Raw genomic sequence first — 13,496 nt, forward strand, 5'->3', positions numbered from 1 at the left:
CAGGGTTCCTCGGGGTCACCACTAATTGTTGTGTAGAGAGAAAAGATCGTTAATAATAACTCCGAACAACTCCCAACCAATCTGGTCGCTCTCCAAAGTAGAAGACGGGACACACCTCAGGATTGGACAGTAATATGCTGATCTGTCTACAACTTTACCGTGTCTCAACCAGGATAACACACAAGGGATGAATTGAGAAAATATATTGTGTGCTCTCATTTCCGCACTATTGCCTTTCAATCTGATCCTGTGTGTGTGTGTGTGTGTGTGTGTGTGTGTGTGTGTGTGTACACACACAGCTGCAAGAGTTGTCCTTTTAATTGCATCAGATATGAACTCTATTCCCGTATTATACAATTACACTTTAATCACATGTATTAGTCTACAATAATTGCATTCAAAGAAGCAATATATACGACCAGCTAAATAAAACACAGGTCAGTAAACAAGGAATTAATTACCTGCTCTGGAGCCATTTGCAGCTGTTAGAGCTGTTAGAGCTGTTAGAGCTGTTAGAGCTGTTAGAGCTGTTGTTAGCTGTTAGAGCTGTTAGAGCTGTTGTTAGCTGTTAGAGCTGTTAGAGCTGTTAGAGCTGTTGTTAGCTGTTAGCTGTTAGAGCTGTTAGAGCTGTTAGAGCTGTTGTTAGCTGTTAGAGCTGTTGTTAGCTGTTAGAGCTGTTAGAGCTGTTAGAGCTGTTGTTAGCTGTTAGAGCTGTTAGAGCTGTTAGAGCTGTTGTTAGCTGTTAGAGCTGTTAGAGCTGTTAGAGCTGTTGTTAGCTGTTGTTAGCTGTTAGAGCTGTTAGAGCTGTTGTTAGCTGTTAGCGCTGTTAGAGCTGTTGTTAGCTGTTGTTAGCTGTTAGAGCTGTTAGAGCTGTTGTTAGCTGTTGTTAGCTGTTAGAGCTGTTAGAGCTGTTGTTAGCTGTTAGAGCTGTTAGAGCTGTTAGAGCTGTTGTTAGCTGTTGTTAGCTGTTAGAGCTGTTAGAGCTGTTGTTAGCTGTTAGAGCTGTTAGAGCTGTTGTTAGCTGTTAGAGCTGTTGTTAGCTGTTAGAGCTGTTAGAGCTGTTGTTAGCTGTTGTTAGCTGTTGTTAGCTGTTAGAGCTGTTAGAGCTGTTGTTAGCTGTTGTTAGCTGTTGTTAGCTGTTAGAGCTGTTAGAGCTGTTAGAGCTGTTGTTAGCTGTTAGCGCTGTTAGAGCTGTTAGAGCTGTTAGAGCTGTTGTTAGCTGTTGTTAGCTGTTAGAGCTGTTAGAGCTGTTAGAGCTGTTGTTAGCTGTTAGAGCTGTTAGAGCTGTTGTTAGCTGTTGTTAGCTGTTAGAGCTGTCAGAGCTGTTAGAGCTGTTGTTAGCTGTTGTTAGCTGTTTGAGCTGTTAGAGCTGTTGTTAGCTGTTGTTAGCTGTTAGAGCTGTTGTTAGCTGTAAGAGCTGTTGTTAGCTGTTGTTAGCTGTTAGAGCTGTTAGAGCTGTTGTTAGCTGTTGTTAGCTGTTAGAGCTGTTGTTAGCTGTTGTTAGCTGTTGTTAGCTGTTGTTAAGTGTTAGAGCTGTTAGAGCTGTTGTTAGCTGTTGTTAGCTGTTGTTAGCTGTTAGAGCTGTTGTTAGCTGTTGTTAGCTGTTAGAGCTGTTAGAGCTGTTGTTAGCTGTTAGGGCTATTAAAGCTGTTGTTAGCTGTTGTTAGCTGTTGTTAGCTGTTAGCGCTGTTAGAGCTGTTGTTAGCTGTTGTTAGCTGTTAGAGCTGTTGTTAGCTGTTGTTAGCTGTTAGAGCTGTTAGAGCTGTTGTTAGCTGTTAAGGCTGTTAAAGCTGTTGTTAGCTGTTGTTAGCTGTTTGCGCTGTGTGAGCTGTTGTTAGCTGTTGTTAGCTGTTAGAGCTGTTGTTAGCTGTTGTTAGCTGTTAGAGCTGTTAGAGCTGTTGTTAGCTGTTAGGGCTGTTAAAGCTGTTGTTAGCTGTTAGCGCTGTTAGAGCTGTTGTTAGCTGTTAGCGCTGTTAGAGCTGTTGTTAGCTGTTAGGGCTGTTAAAGCTGTTGTTAGCTGTTGTTAGCTGTTAGCGCTGTTAGAGCTGTTGTTAGCTGTTAGCGCTGTTAGAGCTGTTGTTAGCTGTTGTTAGCTGTTAGAGCTGTTAGAGCATCTTTATGTAATACATAATTGTAAGCTAGATTACTCGTTGCTTATTACTGCATTGTCGGAACTAGAAGCACAAGCATTTCACTACACTCGCATTAACATCTGCTAACTGTGTGTATGTGACAAATACAATTTGATTTGATTTGATTCCAGGATGATAAGAGCTTTCCTGTGTCACTGCCAATCTCACCTGTGTGCTTCTGCATTGTCCTCACAGTGAATTAATTATACATTCCACTTATAATGGTTCATAATACAAACATCTACAGGAGCCACACTACACCAGTCAAGTCGGACAGCAGCGCTATCCCTGGAATCACCGGTCCCTGACATCATCACACACACAGACGACAGTAATGAGGGCTTTGTGGCCTAAGAGAGACTTGAACATTGTGACAAATGACTCAATAATCTTACTGATTTGTCTGAGTAATGACATAACTGGTACACTTCATTATTGTAACAGAGAGAGAGAGAGAGAGAGAGAGATGTATGTGTGATGTATACTGTTAATTTTTATTGTTTATTTCACTTTATATACTTGCTTTGGCAATGTTAACACATGTTACCCATGCCAATAAAGCCCCTTGAATTGAATTGAATTGAATTGAGAGAGAGAGAGAGAGAGAGAGAGAGAGAGAGAGAGAGAGAGAGAGAGAGAGAGGGGGGGGGAGAGAGAGAGAGAGGGAGAGAGAGGGAGAGAGAGAGTGAGTGAGAGAGAGAGAGACACACACAGACACAGACAGAGAGACACAGAGAGAGAGTGTGAGAGAGAGAGAGAGAGAGAGACACAGAGAGAGGGGAGAGGGAGAGAGAGGGAGGTAATGTGACTAATGCTATTAAATTCACAGGGCGGCAGGGTAGCCTAGTGGTTAGAGTGTAGAGGTGGCAGGTAGCCTAGTGGTTAGAGTGTAGGAGCGGCAGGGTAGCCTAGTGGTTAGAGTGTAGAGACGGCAGGGTAGCCTAGTGGTTAGAGTGTAGAGGCGGCAGGGTAGCCTAGTGGTTAGAGTGTAGAGGCGGCAGGGTAGCCTAGTGGTTAAAGTGTAGAGGCGGCAGGGTAGCCTAGTGGTTAGGGCGTTGGACAAGTAACCGGAAGGTTGCAAGTTCAAATCCCCAAGCTGACAAGGTACAAATCTGTCGTTCTTCCCCTGAACAGGCAGTTAACCCACTGTTCCTAGGTCATCATTGAAAATAAGAATTTGTTCTTAACTGACTTGCCTAGTTAAATAAAGGTAAAATAACAAAATTGAGCTCTGGCTTCCTCATAGAGCAGATCTGGCTTCTTCACACAGCAAATCTGGATTCTTCATACAGCAGATCTAGCTTCTTCATAGAGCAGATCTAGCTTCTTCATAGAGTAGATCTGGCTTCTTCATAGAGCAGATCTAGCTTCTTCATAGAGCAGATCTGGCTTCTTCATAGAGCAGATCTAGCTTCTTCATAGAGCAGATCTGGCTTCTTCATAGAGCAGATCTGGCTTTTTCATAGAGTAGATCTGGCTTCTTCATAGAGCAGATCTAGCTTCTTCATAGAGCAGATCTGGCTTCTTCATAGAGTAGATCTGGCTTCTTCATAGAGCAGATCTGGCTTCTTCATAGAGTAGATCTGGCTTCTTCATAGAGCAGATCTGGCTTCTTCATAGAGCAGATCTAGCTTCTTCATAGAGCAGATCTGGCTCCCTCATATGGTTGATCTGGCTTCATAGATCATGTCCATTCAGGGATCTCCCCCAGGCTGTATAGCTGTATAGTAATTCACCTGAACAAATCCCAATCTACAGAGGTCAGTTGTTAGGGGCAATAAGCCCCCATTGGGTGGAGCCAGGCTGCTATGTTTTCAGAAGCAGGTTAGTTGGGTGAAGGGAGGGACAATACATGGCACGTGTGTGTGTGCGTGTGCGTGTGCGTGTGCGAGAGTGCGTTTGTGCACGTGTACGTGTGTGTGTGTGTGTGTGTGAGAGTGCGTGTGCGTGTGTGTGTGCGTGTGTGTGTGTGAGAGTGCGTGTGTGTGTGTGCGTGTGTGTGTGTGAGAGTGCGTGTTCGTGTGTGTGTGTGAGAGTGCGTGTGTGTGCGTGTGTGTGTGTGCGTGTGTGTGTGTGAGAGTGCGTGTGTGCGTGTGCGTGTGTGAGTGAGAGTGCGTGTGCGTGTGTGAGAGTGAGAGTGCGTGTGTGCGTGTGCGTGTGTGTGTGTGAGAGTGAGAGTGAGAGTGCGTGTGTTTGTGCGTGTGTGAGAGTGAGAGTGCGTGTGTGCGTGTGCGTGTGTGTGTGTGAGAGTGAGAGTGCCTGTGTTTGTGCGTGTGCGTGTGTGAGAGTGAGAGTGCGTGTGTGCGTATGCGTGTGTGTGTGTGAGAGTGAGAGTGAGAGTGCGTGTGTTTGTGCGTGTGTGAGAGTGAGAGTGCGTGTGCGTGTGTGAGAGTGAGAGTGCGTGTGTGCGTGTGCGTGTGTGTGTGTGAGAGTGAGAGTGCCTGTGTTTGTGCGTGTGCGTGTGTGAGAGTGAGAGTGCGTGTGTGCGTGTGCGTGTGTGTGTGTTTGAGAGTGTGAGTGCGTGTGTTTGTGCGCGTGTACGTGCTTATGAGTGTAGGCCTTCGTAATGATTTTCACGGCGGTGGTATAGTCGGCTCTCGTTTGAACACGTGCCAGCAGCTCCACCTCATCTGAAACCATTCTGGACGGAATATAACTCCTCCAGGTGTATAATGGATTATTTTGATCAAATCCCATTTTTATTTAAATCGCCGTAAGTTGGCGTCAGACCAGATCTTTCTCATCTCATCTCACTACTGCTTACCGTTGGTCATTTACTAAATTGTCCTTCTGAAATGGACATGATTTAAATACCAAATCTATTTTGGTCAATATTTTGGTTGGGCTAGCCTGTGTCTGTACCACCCTGGTTGGGCTAGCCTGTGTCTGCTCCACCCTGGTTGGGCTAGCCTGTGTCGTTGCCACCCTGATTCGGCTAGCCTGTGTCTGTACCACCCTGATTGGGCTAGCCTGTGTCTGCTCCACCCTGATTGGGCTAGCCTGTGTCTGTACCACCCTGATTGGGCTAGCCTGTGTCTGCTCCACCCTGATTGGGCTAGCCTGTGTCTGTACCACCCTGATTGGGCTAGCCTGTGTCTGTGCCAGACAAGGCTGACAGCAGCTGGGAATCCCTTACATCTGTCACCAGGCCGGGGCCACCAGGCTAAGCAACTCAGGGCCTGGGTGACAAGCACCACAGGTAGAGGGACAGATGGAATGAAAGAGAACCTACACACACAGCTATATAGAATATTAATGAGAGGCACAACTAATTATTTAGTTATTTATTATTTTTAATAATTTAAACAACATTTTAGACACAACATTCAATTAAATTGTATAAAAGTAAAGAAGATATCTTCCCCTAATTTAAGAAATAATTACAGAATAAAATATATAATCTATTTAAATAATGATAAACTAAGTAAAATGCCCTGAAACACAAACAAACGTCCTCACACACACACACACACACACACACACACACACACACACACACACACACACACACACACACACACACACACACACACACACACACACACACACACACACACACACACACACACACACACACACACACACACACACACACACACACACTCTCTCTCTCTCTCTTGAGACAGTGCTAAGTTTTCCAACGGCAGAAATTAGCGGTGCGACGAAGAGTACAATAATGCGTAGCTTTCCTCTTTCACATGTCAAAAACATTTGAACTGAATGATTAATCTGGGTCTCCATGGTCAGCCCTGCGGTCAGGCTCCGAGCCTCGCCCCTGCCAACGCACCTGCCACTCTCTGCCCCGGCTCCCGTCTGGCCCCAGCGCAGTACGGAGAGAGAGAGGACGCCTCAACTCTTGGGTCCAGCTGTTCCACTTGCTATAAGGAAGGAAAGCCAGCTCTGTGCTGCGGAGGCTGAGTCCTCAACGGCACCCTGATCACTACATAGGTCACTATTTTTGACCAGAGCCCGGTGCGATATATAGGGAATAGGGTGTGATTTGACGACCTCGCCTGGCCATGGGGATCCCTCATCCGTGAACAACGCTCATCCACTAACCTTAATTAAGTAGAGGAGAGGAGAGAGAGAGAGATAGAGAGAGTTGCTGTCTTCCCTGTGTCTGTGTAGAACTAGAGCTGTCTCCCACCCTGTGACCCATACTCTGGCTGCATCCCCCGTGGGCCCTGGTCTAAAGTAGTGCACTATATATAGGGAATAGGGTTCTATAGGGCTCTGGTCTAAAGTAGAGCACTAGTGCACTATATATGGGGAATAGGGTTCTATAGGGCTCTGGTCTAAAGTAGTGCATTAGTGCACTATATATAGGGAATAGGGTTCTATAGGGCTCTGGTCTAAAGTAGTGCATTAGTGCACTATATATAGGGAATAGGGTTCTATAGGGCTCTGGTCTAAAGTAGTGCACTATATAGGGAATAGGGTTCTATAGGGCTCTGGTCTAAAGTAGTGCACTATATAGGGAATAGGGTTCCATAGGGCTCTGGTCTAAAGTAGTGCACTATATATGGAATAGGTATTCATTTGGGACGCACACCATTGATTTGAGTCAGGAGCAGTGTCAGTGTCCCTCCTGTCGGTCAGGACTACATGCTACAAGCTGTACACTCACCTCTCCTCTCCTCTCCTCTCCTCCTCTCCTCCTCTCCTCTCCTCTCCTCTCCTCTCCTCTCCTCTCCTCTCCTCTCCTCTCTCCTCTCCCTCTCCTCTCCTCTCCCTCCTCCTCTCCTCTCCTCTCCTCTCCTCTCCTCTCCTCTCCTCTCCTCTCCTCTCCTCTCTCCTCTCCTCTCCTCTCCTCACCTCTCTTCTCTTCTCTTCTCTTCTCTTCTCTTCTCCTCTCTTCTCTTCTCCTCTCCTCTCCTCTCCTCTCCTCTCCTCTCCTCTCCTGTCCACTCATCTCCTGTCCTGTTGTCTCCTGTCCTGTCATCTCCTGTCCTGTTGTCTCCTGTCCTCTCATCTCCTGTCCTGTTGTTTCCTGTCCTGTTGTCTCCTGTCCTCTCATCTCCTGTCCTGTTGTCTCCTGTCCTCTCATCTCCTGTCCTGTTGTCTCCTGTCCTGTTGTCTCCTGTCCTCTCATCTCCTGTCCCGTTGTCTCCTGTCCTCTCATCTCCTGTCCCAATGTCTCCTGTCCTCTCATCTCCTGTCCTGTTGTCTCCTGTCCTCTCATCTCCTGTCCTCTCATCTCCTGTCCTGTTGTCTCCTGTCCTGTTGTCTCCTGTCCTCTCATCTCCTGTCCCGTTGTCTCCTGTCCTCTCATCTCCTGTCCCAATGTCTCCTGTCCTCTCATCTCCTGTCCTGTTGTCTCCTGTCCTCTCATCTCCTGTCCTCTCATCTCCTGTCCCGTTGTCTCCTGTCCTCTCATTTCCTGTCCCGTTGTCTCCTGTCCCGTTGTCTCCTGTCCTCTCATTTCCTGTCCCGTTGTCTCCTGTCCCGTTGTCTCCTGTCCTCTCATCTCCAGTCCCGTTGTCTCCTGTCCTCTCATCTCCTGTCCTGTCGTCTCCTGTCCTCTGCAGCTGTGTGCAGCTTGCTTCAGGTGTGATGAACAAACACACATGCATGTGCACACACACACAAATGCATGAAGCAAGGGCACAGACAAATATAAAATAGACAAACACCCACACAAATATTTACATTAATTTCACACAGACACACTCTCTCTCACACACACACACACACACACCTTCATGAAAAAAATCCTCTTCAAAGTGCAGTCTTTTAGAGTTTAATTCATGGAACTGGTGCTGCCCAGCAGAACAGGGCCAGAAAGACCTGCTCCCCAGCAAGATAAAACCAGAAAGACCTGCTCCCCAGCAGGATAAAGCCAGAACGACCTGCTCCCCAGCAGTATAAAACCAGAAAGACCTGCTCCCCAGCAGTATAAAACCAGAAAGACCTGCTCCCCAGCAGGATAAATCCAGAAAGACCTGCTCCCCAACAGTATAAATCCAGAAAGACCTGCTCCCCAGCAGTATAAAACCAGAAAGACCTGCTCCCCAGCAGTATAAAACCAGAAAGACCTGCTCCCCAACAGTATAAAACCAGAAAGACCTGCTCCCCAGCAGTATAAAACCAGAAAGACCTGCTCCCCAGCAGTATAAAACCAGAAAGACCTGCTCCCCAACAGTATAAAACCAGAAAGACCTGCTCCCCAGCAGTATAAAACCAGAAAGACCTGCTCCCCAGCAGTATAAAACCAGAAAGACCTGCTCCCCAGCAGTATAAAACCAGAAAGACCTGCTCCCCAACAGTATAAAACCAGAAAGACCTGCTCCCCAGCAGTATAAAACCAGAAAGACCTGCTCCCCAACAGTATAAAACCAGAAAGACCTGCTCCCCAACAGTATAAAACCAGAAAGACCTGCTCCCCAGCAGTATAAAACCAGAAAGACCTGCTCCCCAGCAGTATAAAACCACAAAGACCTGCTCCCCAGTAGAACCCAGCCAGACCGTCAGCTGTGAGGGACAGTGTGATAGTTTGGGTCCAGCCAGACATTCAGCTGTGAGGGACAGTGTGGTAGGTGGGGCCCAGCCAGACATTCAGCTGTGAGGGACAGTGTGGTAGGTGGGGCCCAGACAGACATTCAGCTGTGAGGGCCAGTGTGGTAGGTGGGGCCCAGACAGACATTCAGCTGTGAGGGACAGTGTGATAGGTGGGGCCAGCCAGACCGTCAGCTGTGAGGGACAGTGTGATAGTTTGGGTCCAGCCAGACATTCAGCTGTGAGGGACAGTGTGGTAGGTGGGGCCCAGCCAGACATTCAGCTGTGAGGGACAGTGTGGTAGGTGGGGCCCAGACAGACATTCAGCTGTGAGGGCCAGTGTGGTAGGTGGGGCCCAGACAGACATTCAGCTGTGAGGGACAGTGTGATAGGTGGGGCCAGCCAGACATTCAGCTGTGAGGGACAGTGTGGTAGGTGTGGCCCAGCCAGACCGTCAGCTGTGAGGGACAGTGTGATAGTTTGGGCCCAGCCAGACATTCAGCTGTGAGGGACAGTGTGGTAGGTGGGGCCCAGCCAGACATTCAGCTGTGAGGGCCAGTGTGGTAGTTGGGAACCAGCCAGACCTTCAGCTGTGAGGGACAGTGTGGTAGGTGGGGCCCAGCCAGACCTTCAGCTGTGAGGGACAGTGTGGTAGGTGGGGCCCAGCCAGACATTCAGCTGTGAGGGACAGTGTGGTAGGTGGGGCCCAGCCAGACATTCAGCTGTGAGGGCCAGTGTGGTAGGTGGGGCCCAGCCAGACATTCAGCTGTGAGGGCCAGTGTGGTAGTTGGGAACCAGCCAGACCTTCAGCTGTGAGGGACAGTGTGGTAGGTGGGGCCCAGCCAGACCTTCAGCTGTGAGGGACAGTGTGGTAGGTGGGGCCCAGACAGACATTCAGCTGTGAGGGACAGTGTGGTAGGTGGGGCCCAGCCAGACATTCAGCTGTGAGGGACAGTGTGGTAGGTGGGGCCCAGCCAGACATTCAGCTGTGAGGGCCAGTGTGGTAGGTGGGGCCCAGCCAGACATTCAGCTGTGAGGGCCAGTGTGGTAGTTGGGAACCAGCCAGACCTTCAGCTGTGAGGGACAGTGTGGTAGGTGGGGCCCAGCCAGACCTTCAGCTGTGAGGGACAGTGTGGTAGGTGGGGCCCAGCCAGACATTCAGCTGTGAGGGACAGTGTGGTAGGTGGGGCCCAGCCAGACATTCAGCTGTGAGGGCCAGTGTGGTAGGTGGGGCCCAGCCAGACATTCAGCTGTGAGGGCCAGTGTGGTAGTTGGGAACCAGCCAGACCTTCAGCTGTGAGGGACAGTGTGGTAGGTGGGGCCCAGCCAGACCTTCAGCTGTGAGGGACAGTGTGGTAGGTGGGGCCCAGACAGACATTCAGCTGTGAGGGACAGTGTGGTAGGTGGGGCCCAGCCAGACATTCAGCTGTGAGGGACAGTGTGGTAGGTGGGGCCCAGCCAGACATTCAGCTGTGAGGGCCAGTGTGGTAGGTGGGGCCCAGCCAGACATTCAGCTGTGAGGGACAGTGTGGTAGGTGGGGCCCAGCCAGACATTCAGCTGTGAGGGCCAGTGTGGTAGTTGGGAACCAGCCAGACATTCAGCTGTGAGGGACAGTGTGGTAGGTGGGGCCCAGCCAGACATTCAGCAGACAATTGGAGCAGTAGATAATGATATAAGCACGTGTCTTAGGCCTACACTACAGCTGTTCACCTCACTGCTGGGCTGACACACACACACGCACGCACACACACACATACACGACGGGCTCAAGCTGGCTCATTCAGCAGATGCCATTCTTTGTGAAATGAGTCTGCAGCTGGATATGGACCCTTTGGGACCAGTCTTACCAATCTGACCAGTCTGACCTGTCTGTCCTGTCTGACCTGTCTGTCCTGTCTGACCTGTCTGACCTGTCTGTCCTGTCTGACCTGTCTGTCCTGTCTGACCTGTCTGACCTGTCTGTCCTGTCTGACCTGTCTGACCTGTCTGACCTGTCTGTCCTGTCTGACCTGTCTGACCTGTCTGTCCTGTCTGACCTGTCTGTCCTGTCTGACCTGTCTGTCCTGTCTGTCCTGTCTGACCTGTCTGACCTGTCTGACCTGTCTGACCTGTCTGTCCTGTCTGACCTGTCTGTCCTGTCTATCCTGTCTGTCCTGTCTGACCTGTCTGACCTGTCTGACCTGTCTGACCTGTCTGTCCTGTCTGACCTGTCTGTCCTGTCTGTCCTGTCTATCCTGTCTGACCTGTCTGTCCTGTCTGACCTGTCTGACCTGTCTGTCCTGTCTGACCTGTCTGTCCTGTCTGACCAGTCTGTCCTGTCTGACCTGTCTGACCAGTCTGACCTGTCTGTCCTGTCTGACCAGTCTGTCCTGTCTGACCTGTCTGTCCAGTCTGACCTGTCTGTCCAGTCTGACCTGTCTGTCCTGTCTGACCTGTCTATCCAGTCTGACCAGTCTGTCCTGTCTGACCTGTCTGACCAGTCTGTCTGTAACACACAACCTTCTACCTACCTGGTTGCGTGAGGGTTCCTACCCGGTAGAGTGAGGGTTCCTCAAATCAAATCAAATCAAATTGTATTTGTCACATACACATGGTTAGCAGATGTTAATGCGAGTGTAGCGAAATGCTTGTGCTTCTAGTTCCGACAATGCAGTAATAACCAACAAGTAATCTAAATAACAATTCCTAAACTACTGTCTTATACACAGTGTAAGGGGATAAAGAATATGTACATAAGTGTATATGAATGAGTGATGGTACAGAGCAGCATAGGCAAGATACAGTAGATGGTATCGAGCACAGTATATACATGTGAGATGAGTATGTAAACATAGTGGCATAGTTAAAGTGGCTAGTGATACATGTATTACGTAAGGATGCAGTCGATGATATAGAGTACAGTATATACGTATGCATATGAGATGAATAATGTAGGGTAAGTAACATTATATAAGGTAGCATTGTTTAAAGTGGCTAGTGATATATTTACATCATTTCCCATCAATTCCCATTATTGAAGTGGCTGGAGTTGAGTCAGTGTGTAGGCAGCAGCCACTCAATGTTAGTGGTGGCTGTTTAACAGTCTGATGGCCTTGAGATAGAAGCTGTTTTTCAGTCTCTCGGTCCCAGCTTTGATGCACCTGTACTGACCTCGCCTTCTGGATGATAGCGGGGTGAACAGGCAGTGGCTCGGGTGGTAGATGTCCTTGATGATCTTTATGGCCTTCCTGTAACATCGGGTGGTGTAGTTGTCCTGGAGGGCAGGTAGTTTGCCCCCGATGATGCGTTGTGCAGACCTCACTACCCTCTGGAGAGCCTTACGGTTGAGGGCGGAGCAGTTGCCGTACCAGGCGGTGATACAGCCCGCCAGGATGCTCTCGATTGTGCATCTGTAGAAGTTTGTGAGTGCTTTTGGTGACAAGCCGAATTTCTTCAGCCTCCTGAGGTTGAAGAGGCGCTGCTGCGCCTTCTTCACGATGCTGTCTGTGTGAGTGGACCAATTCAGTTTGTCTGTGATGTGTATGCCGAGGAACTTAAAACTTGCTACTCTCTCCACTACTGTTCCATCGATGTGGATAGGGGTTTGTTCCCTCTGCTGTTTCCTGAAGTCCACAATCATCTCCATAGTTTTGTTGACGTTGAGTGTGAGGTTATTTCCCTGACACCACACTCCGAGGGCCCTCACCTCCTCCCTGTAGGCCGTCTTGTCATTGTTGGTAATCAAGCCTACCACTGTTGTGTCGACCGCAAACTTGATGATTGAGTTGGAGGCGTGCGTGGCCACGCAGTCGTGGGTGAACAGGGAGTACAGGAGAGGGCTCAGAACGCACCCTTGTGGGGCCCCAGTGTTGAGGATCAGCGGGGAGGAGATGTTGTTACCTACCCTCACCACCTGGGGGCGGCCCGTCAGGAAGTCCAGTACCCAGTTGCACAGGGCGGGGTCGAGACCCAGGGTCTCGAGCTTGATGACGAGCTTGGAGGGTACTATGGTGTTGAATGCCGAGCTGTAGTCGATGAACAGCATTCTCACATAGGTATTCCTCTTGTCCAGATGGGTTAGGGCAGTGTGCAGTGTGGTTGAGATTGCATCGTCTGTGGACCTATTTGAGCGGTAAACAAATTGGAGTGGGTCTAGGGTGTCAGGTAGGGTGGAGGTGATATGGTCCTTGACTACACTTCATGATGACGGAAGTGAGTGCTACGGGGCGGTAGTCATTTAGCTCAGTTACCTTAGCTTTCTTGGGAACAGGAACGATGGTGGCCCTCTTGAAGCATGTGGGAACCGCAGACTGGTATAGGGATTGATTGAATATGTCCGTAAACACACCAGCCAGCTGGTCTGCGCATGCTCTGAGGGCGCGGCTGGGGATGCCGTCTGGGCCTGCAGCCTTGCGAGGGTTAACACGTTTAAATGTTTTACTCACCTCGGCTGCAGTGAAGGAGAGACCGCATTTTCCCGTTGCAGGCAGTGTCAGTGGCACTGTATTGTCCTCAAAGCGGGCAAAAAAGTTATTTAGTCTGCCTGGGAGCAAGACATCCTGGTCCGTGACTGGGCTGGATTTCTTCCTGTAGTCCGTGATTGACTGTACACCCTGCCACATGCCTCTTGTGTCTGAGCCGTTGAATTGGGATTCTACTTTGTCTCTGTACTGACGCTTAGCTTGTTTGATAGCCTTACGGAGGGAATAGCTGCATTGTTTGTATTCAGTCATGTTACCAGACACCTTGCCCTGATTGAAAGCAGTGGTTCGCGCTTTCAGTTTCACACGAATGCTGCCATCAATCCAAGGTTTCTGGTTAGGGAATGTTTTAATCGTTGCTATGGGAACGACATCTTCAACGCACGTTCTAATGAACTCGCACACCGA

This window comes from Oncorhynchus masou, chromosome 11, assembly GCF_036934945.1.
Source record: "Oncorhynchus masou masou isolate Uvic2021 chromosome 11, UVic_Omas_1.1, whole genome shotgun sequence".
Classification (NCBI taxonomy): Eukaryota; Metazoa; Chordata; class Actinopteri; order Salmoniformes; family Salmonidae; genus Oncorhynchus; species Oncorhynchus masou.